At 52.1% G+C, this 7,447-nt stretch overlaps 1 protein-coding gene across 4 annotated transcripts in view; it reads right to left on the bottom strand.

Annotated features, from left to right (window-relative positions):
- SEC14L1 (SEC14 like lipid binding 1) overlaps positions 1 to 271 on the bottom strand; it is a 68,384-nt gene extending 68,113 nt beyond the window's left edge. For 3 of the 4 annotated variants that reach the window (XM_034641653.1, XM_034641655.1, XM_034641656.1), the window contains exon 1: positions 116 to 271. The gene's annotated coding sequence lies outside the window, so the exon portion shown is untranslated. The remainder of the gene's footprint in view (positions 1 to 115) is intronic. The other variant, XM_034641654.1, reaches the window with a different exon arrangement.
- Positions 272 to 7,447: the final 7,176 nt, after the last annotated feature.

The raw sequence follows: 7,447 nt of genomic DNA, 5'->3' as shown, positions 1-7,447 counted from the left end.
CGGGGCTCGCTCCCGCCGGGGCCAAGGAAGCTGAGGGGCCGCGAAGAGCCCCGCGGCGCTGGGAGGGGCCGGGCCGCGGGCGCGCTCGGAGCCCGCCGCGGCAACGCGCGCCTACCTCTTGTCAGAAAGGCCGGGCCCGGGACGCGGAATGGGGGGGGACGCTCATCCCGGCGGCTCCGTGGTGCCGTCGCCGTTCCACTGCCGGCGGCCGCAGCTCCGCCGCCGGTTCCGGGGAGTGGACGGGGGGGCGGGAGCGGGAGGGGCGCGGCGAGGCTCGAGTGGTTGTTACGGGTGACGGGGAGGGCGGGGCCCGGCGGCCGGAAGGAGCGCGCGTGCGCGAGCGCGGCCGAAGGACGGAGGCGGGCGCGACGACCGTTGCTAGGGGAGGGGGAGGGGACACAACCCGGGCGGAGCCGCGCTGCGCAGGCGCCATCTCGGGAGCCGGCAGGCGTGGGAGGAGCTCGGAGCTGGCGCCGGCCCTGACGCGCGAGCCGGTCTCACGGAGGCCGCTGGCTCCGCCCTGTTTGCGTCACGGGGCGGGGCTATGACGGGGGCGGAGCGAGACGCCAAAGGGGGCCGCGAGTCTGGCGGGGAGTTCCGCTGATTGGGAGCTGGCGGGTCCTCGCCCGGCCTTCTGGTTTTGCGGCTGCCCGGGGCCGGAGCTAGGGCGCTGCCCCGAGGTCTGACCGGCGCCGGAGTTCCAGTGCCTCCTCATTTTTTGCGCACTGCTCAGGAGCGGTAGGCCTCCCCCTGCAGTGCCCTGACCACATTCTCGCCGAGTAATGCGGCTGAGTGCCAGGGCTTGGGAGGGGCTGGGTGGAACCTAGCATCATCTTGTCAACACGTCCGGGCCCCGCGGTGCAACTGACGTGGGGCCAGGTCAGCCCCTCGAGACCAGGAGGGCTGCGTTCCAGCGGGACAGCGCGGTTCCAGCGTCAGCTCTGAAGCACGAGTGTGATGCACGCTGAGACAAGGGTCTTTAAGGGGGGTGAAGGACTGGAGAAGGCCATCGCGCACGACCACCCACACAGCGAGGCTGGCTTTACAGCCCACAGGCGATTTCTCCGGCGGTGTCACTGCTGTGCCCTTTGCATTAGTCATCTGGGTGGCTGCACATTGGAAGCTCTGCCATCGCACAGCCCATTTCCGGAACTGCTTTGGAATTTCCTTCAGGGCCAGTTCAGCAGCCGCACAAGAACATCATTGATAACTTGATCACACCTTGTTTTTCGCAGACCATCATTTTCCAACTTGAGCACCCACACTGCTCACTACACTCAGCTCCGACTGGCTTTTGCCTGTTCGTAAAAATCACACCCACCTTCGAAAGATGCTTTCAAAAAGAGACATCCCAGGAATGATGAGCCTCCTGGTAGGAGTAAACAGCAGCACCTCTGAAACGGTCTTGGTGAAAACTGACCTGATCTGATAAGCCTGTAGGTATAACCACCCATTTACAGGGGACAGAGAATAGAGGAACATGCCAAATGATACCATGGGGAAACAATTGCCCAAGCATCAGCTGTGGGAAACCCTGCATGACAAACACATTCTTTATCAGATAAATTCCAAAGGAAAAAAGGGGGGAAGGCCTAAAAGAAGTTGGGAAATCACTGAGCCATACACTGAGGACTCCTGAACTTTTGTCTGTATATAGAACACTTCAATTGAAACTTTTCAGGGAAGAACAGACCTGAGACATCGACCAATTGCAGTATATGAACTTATCCCATCCTGATTTTCGCAAATAAAATAAAGTGTTATGAAACCAGGGAGCTTAAACACTTTAAACATACAATAATACTAAAAATTACTAATTCTTTAAAGCGGGATATGGTATTATGGCTAACATTTTTTCAAAGAAGCCCTGTCTTTTAGGAACACACTGAAATATTTTGGAGTGAAATGATGTGATGTCTAGGATTACCTTCAAAATAAGCCAGGTGGGGAGAAGGGGGAGTAAGGACTTAGATGAAATAAGACTGGTCCTAAGTTGATAATTGTTCATTGTATGATTGTGTCCACTTTTGTATATGTTTGTAATTACCAATAATAAAACATTTTTCAGAGAAAAAAAGATGATCTGTCACCACTGAGGCTGTCAGATCAAGACATACTTACAAAAGAGGTATTTGAAAACATCTCAAGCAATAGTAGTATCATTGAGATACAAGAACAGACTCCCAAGGAATCTAACTTGAAGGAAACAACACTTGTTTACATGTATAAATTATGGTACTGTTTGATTTTTTTTAATCAGTTTTATTGCACAAGTGTCCAACACCTACAAGAAACTCTCCTGAGCGACATACTACAGAGTTAAATAAGAAGAAGCAGTCTCTGTCCTGTTAGCACATGTATGCGGAGCTCTGACTATATGGCAGACCCCGTGTGAGGCATAAAGATGAGTACGGTGTAGAGGGGAAGGCAGAGAAGAAAGGGGATCAGGTTTGGCAGCCAGTGACCAGAACCCCAAAGTCAAAGTGTCATGACAAAACTGAAGTGTATGTCCCTCACCCATGAACAAGGTTGACGGCTGGTATGGCACGTCCATCACCAACATCAATTGCCAGCTTCCCCAAAGGACCATCAGAATAATGTGCTGATGAACCAAGGCTAAGGTGATCAAAGCAACGACAGCAGAGGAGAGCTCCACCCGGACCAGAGTCAGCCTGGAGACACTCTTGTTGCGTCAGCTGGGGAAGTCAGGGGGACATTTCAGGGTGTACAGGTCTCAGCTTAAGTGTTCAAGGCAGGTCTCTCAAAGCTGAGGCCCAGGAAGGACCAGGCCAATTTGTGATGTAGTTGTTGAGGCCTGGTGGACACAACAATCCGAAGTTCTTGAAGACTCTAGTCTTGATAAGTTAACAGTTGTCTGATAAACAAGCTGTTTGGCCAGGTGAGCAATCTGTCCTCCTGAGAGGGGCTTGTTTGCCAAGATGAGCCATCTTTTGTTAGAAGACATTATTTTTCATGAGTATCCTGAAGCAAACAGTGAAGGTTTTTATTGGTTTATAGTCTTATCTTCCCCAGGCAAGAATTCTCTAGATAAATGGTCAGTCATGTTGACACAGGAGTCCTGACAGTTAAGCTATGAGGATTCAGGTCGTCTCATCTCTAATCATCAGGGCCATGGGTTCCTTCTGTCTTGCTGCTACCCCCTTATCTCAACGTCAGCTCGACCCCCAGCCAGCAGGTAGGAGGAAAGGGCAAAGAGGATCAAACCCTCCCTGAACGACACCTCGTCGGTGCGATGTGTGTGTGCGTAACAAGCGGAGCAAAAGGCAGGACTGGGGGTCCTCGAAACACTGGTGGGGATGACACGATGTGGCCTCCCTCGTCTGCAACAGCATCCCTGCTCTCTTCCTCAGACTCTCTCTCTCTTTTTTTTTAAGATTTTATTTATTTATTCGACAGAGATAGAGACAGCCAGCGAGAGAGGGAACACAAGCAGGGGGAGTGGGAGAGGAAGAAGCAGGCTCATAGCGGAGGAGCCTGATGTGGGGCTCGATCCCAGAACGCCGGGATCACGCCCTGAGCCGAAGGCAGACGCTTAACGACTGAGCCACCCAGGTGCCCCAAGACTCTCTTGAAGGTTGTACTGTGAGAGTACCCTAAGACACCCTGAGTGAGGCCCCAGCTCAATGAGCATTTTTCTAAGTAAACTCCTCACCTATCTGTTGTCACCTCTCCTTTGGTGGATGGAAGGCTTGACGGGTGCCCTGGGATGGAGACCGAAGATTCCCAGGTTCTGGCATCCACGGAGAGACCCTCTGGCTCCTTTGGGCTGCTCAGCTGAGTCACCACTAGGAGCTGGAAGCTGAAGCTGCCATTCCCCGGGGCCACGTCGGGCTGATGTGGTCAGGACGTGGTATCAATGGCCTGCTCACGCCTGCCTGGCCACTGACGCTGTGGCGGTTACATCTTCCTCAACAGGATTAACCAGAGCTGGGGACACCGTCCCTGGTCCCTTTGGCCACATCTTCTCCATTGCTCTTAGCGCTCTCAGGAGTCATCCCAGGGAAAGCATGGGAAGTTGGTGACACCGAGAGGATTGTGGGTATGGATTCAGGGGAGGGTCACTGCAGGAGAGACCCTAGGAGACAAGTGACAGTCTTAGCTCAAACTTCAGCCTGCAGAGCCCAACCTCTTCCCCACCACAGCCCAAGAAACAGGAAATAAGGTCTGAATGATCCCTTCGAATGTAACTAAGAGTCAGCGTCAATTAAGCATCTAGGCTGTGTGAGAGGCACAGTGGCACTTAATCTTATTCTCCGGTGGCCCGAACCACCTCGGCATTTGCCCCTTGCATGTCGGTCAGTCCCAGGGACGTGTCTGCTCTCTTCCACGCCTGGAAGAGATTACCTTCTCATTTGATGGTACAAGACAGCCTTGCAAAACATGACAGGTTCCCCTGACACGGACCATCTGGCAAAGTTTCCAGCCCGGAAAAGGATGGAAAATGTAGCTTACTCCACAGGGACCATTTCCTAATTGAGCTCTGGCAGTCATGCAGTGGCCTTGAGCTAACACCATTGCATCATTCCCAACCTGGGAAAACTTCAGGCCAAGAAGGCAGTTCTGCAAAAGTTACCATCTGACCTTACACATTTCTAAAATACCTCATTTCAATCTGGAGAGGCGAAGCTTCCCTTTCCTTAATTGGTTTTGCTGCCAAAAAGCCTTCCTTCTTCCCGGGCCCTCTTAATGCTGGTGGCAGAATTCTCTTTCCAAAAAACACAAACACAAACTCACACCTTGGCTCAAAAACTACACTGACGAAAGAAATAAATTGAAGCCTCAGAGCCTACCATCTGAGATCTTCTATAAATCTTGCCCCCAGCTTTCCTTTGTCCAGAATGATTTTTTTTTTCCACCTCCACTCTGTCTGTTCATTTATCCGTCCCTTTGTTAACTCGGCAAACATTTTTTCATCTCCTTAATGTATTCAGACACCACACCAAGCACAGGAGTGTGGGAAGATACACTCTGTAAAAGCAGCTATGCCTTCCAGGTGCTCAGCCTACTTTACAGTAAGACGTGGAAACAGTGAAGACATAGCTGGTAAGTTCAGTAGCCCTCCCTAAAGCCTTTCCTGTCACCTCTTCTTTTTCTATATGCCTATGAACTTGGCATTTCCATTTAAGGCCTCCTGCCTTCAATGGGATTGGAGAAGAATCGGTCTGTGTCTCAACAAATTGTAGGTTGCCTGGGTCCTAGGACCATATCTACTCATATTCTTCTTGTCACGGCACCTGCCGTTTTCCAGAACCCTATTAAATATCGGATGTGTTGAAGTCATGACCCCGACATTAGATCTTTATTCTGAGTGCATTAAACACGTCCCTCCATCCCGTGGACTGAGCGGAAGCATTCTTGGGGGTGGTGCTCTCCCCACACTATTCTTTTTTTTTTTTTTAAAGATTTTATTTATTTATTTGACAGAGAGAGACAGCCAGGGAGAGAGGGAACACAAGCAGGGGGAGTGGGAGAGGAAGAAGCAGGCTCCCAGAGGAGGAGCCTGATGTGGGGCTCGATCCCAGAATGCCAGAATCATGCCCTGAGCCAAAGGCAGACGCTTAACGAGTGCGCCACCCAGGCGCCCCACTCTCCCCACACTATTCTGCCCTCTGTGTCACTAAGCTAGGACCCCGAGCCTAGGGAAGCAGCCCAGCGTGAAAGGAAGCACAGCACTCATCCAGTGAGATGTAGGACAACAAAGGATGACCTGAGGCCTTTCGGCTTCCAGCTCAGAGACCTAAAAATAGCCAACCCCATCATACTTCTTTTGGGTTTGTTTGTTTCACAAAATAGAGTCCTCGCTTCTGCGACCCCGATGCAGCTGTGTGGCACTTCTCTGGTAGGCTAGATCGGGACTTAGCAAGTCAGCAAATGCTCCCCAGGCAGCTCCCCTGCTGGTCACACAGGATGGGGGAGGAGTTGGCCTGGCAGGAGCAACAGAGTGCCAACAAGGGACAGACCAAAGGTCGACACCGAGTGAAGGATAGCAGAGCACCCTAAGTTGCATCAATGGTCCATTTTCCCCAAGGCCACACAGGGAAGAGAAGAGCCTGCTCCACTCTCAGTCCTGTGGGCAGAGAGGACCTCACAGAGAAGAGACAGAGAGGGCCCAGGCCTCCCCCACTTTCTCTTTGACATGGGTGAAAGAGAGGGTCACCTCAGACCCCGAAATCTCCTGTCCCCCCCAAGGCCTTTGGCTTTTGGTGTGTGTGTGGGGGGGAGGTGTTTCTGTTCAATTCCTCATTTGGAGTGCAACCCACAGCCAGGCATCCCACAGCTCTGCCTCCAGAATGTTCTGTGACCTCCCGCTGAGAACCACACATCCGCTCATTTCACACCTCGCTGAAAATTCCATTTCTCAGCCCTTTCCACCTTGGCAGTGCCTGATGGAACCATCTCTGTAGCCCAGAGCAGCTTTTAAGATCTTTCTCTTCCAAAGGAAAAAAAAAATTTTTTTTAATTGGACGTTGATGTGATTTGGTGTCAGAAAATGTATCTCACTGGGTTGTAAAGCTTAGATAAGAAAATGTTTGTGAAAACACTGTAAATGGTTAGGCTCCATGTAAACGCTTCATAGCCAGGCATCTCACATCTCTGCCTCCGAAACATTCTGTAACCATAGATTATTATTACCCTGCCTACCCCTTTGGTTGGTTACTAGTATCATCCTCTATTTATTTAGCTAAGTCCTTCCCCGTCTGAAATTTCCCCCAAACAGAAAAATAATACGAAGAGTGCTGATCAAAAGACCAGTCCTCACGTGGACGGCTGTGCGCACAGACCTTACCTCTTTCTTGGTAAACCACCTTCTGTAAGTATAAGCCGCAGAGGACCTGAAGGTGTCAGGGAGCGCACGCAGAGACAGTTGTCTTCCTTACCTGGGCACGAGAGCCCCGGCCACCCTCCAAGTTCGGAGAGCCCACTTGACTCTAAAATGCTAACGTGTGAATGCATAACCATCCCAAAAAGGGACCGTGCCTCCCAGGCCTGCCTCACGTGGTGGCCTCTGTCAGGCACGGTGCTCTTGCCAAGGCATGACCTGTAGCTGCCTCCAGGACATTGGCGGGGTGCGGGGGGGAGGTGTTCTACTGTTTCCCAGAAACCACGCTGACGCAAAACCAAGAGCCTGTGCATCTTTCCTCCATACCCCCAGGGACACAAGGTATACCTTTGAACTTTACACAGCAGGGGGAGGGGACTTTTTACCACCAGGCTCAGGAAGCCCCCGCAGTCTGAGGACAAAGACGTCACTGTCCTTGGTGACCAAGGCTGGCCTCTGCATCCGGGCTGGCCTTATTCAGAGGTTTGGCACATGCACCTGTCACAGGCAGGCACACCAAGGACTTCTCTGGGGACCAGCCTCCTGGCAGCTCCAGAGAGTCTTCCGGGAACCCTCGTGACGCTGGCAACCTGAGTTTATTCCAAA

Source organism: Ailuropoda melanoleuca, chromosome 13 (assembly GCF_002007445.2).
Source record: "Ailuropoda melanoleuca isolate Jingjing chromosome 13, ASM200744v2, whole genome shotgun sequence".
Classification (NCBI taxonomy): Eukaryota; Metazoa; Chordata; class Mammalia; order Carnivora; family Ursidae; genus Ailuropoda; species Ailuropoda melanoleuca.
This window is presented reverse-complemented; position numbering and strand designations above follow the sequence as displayed.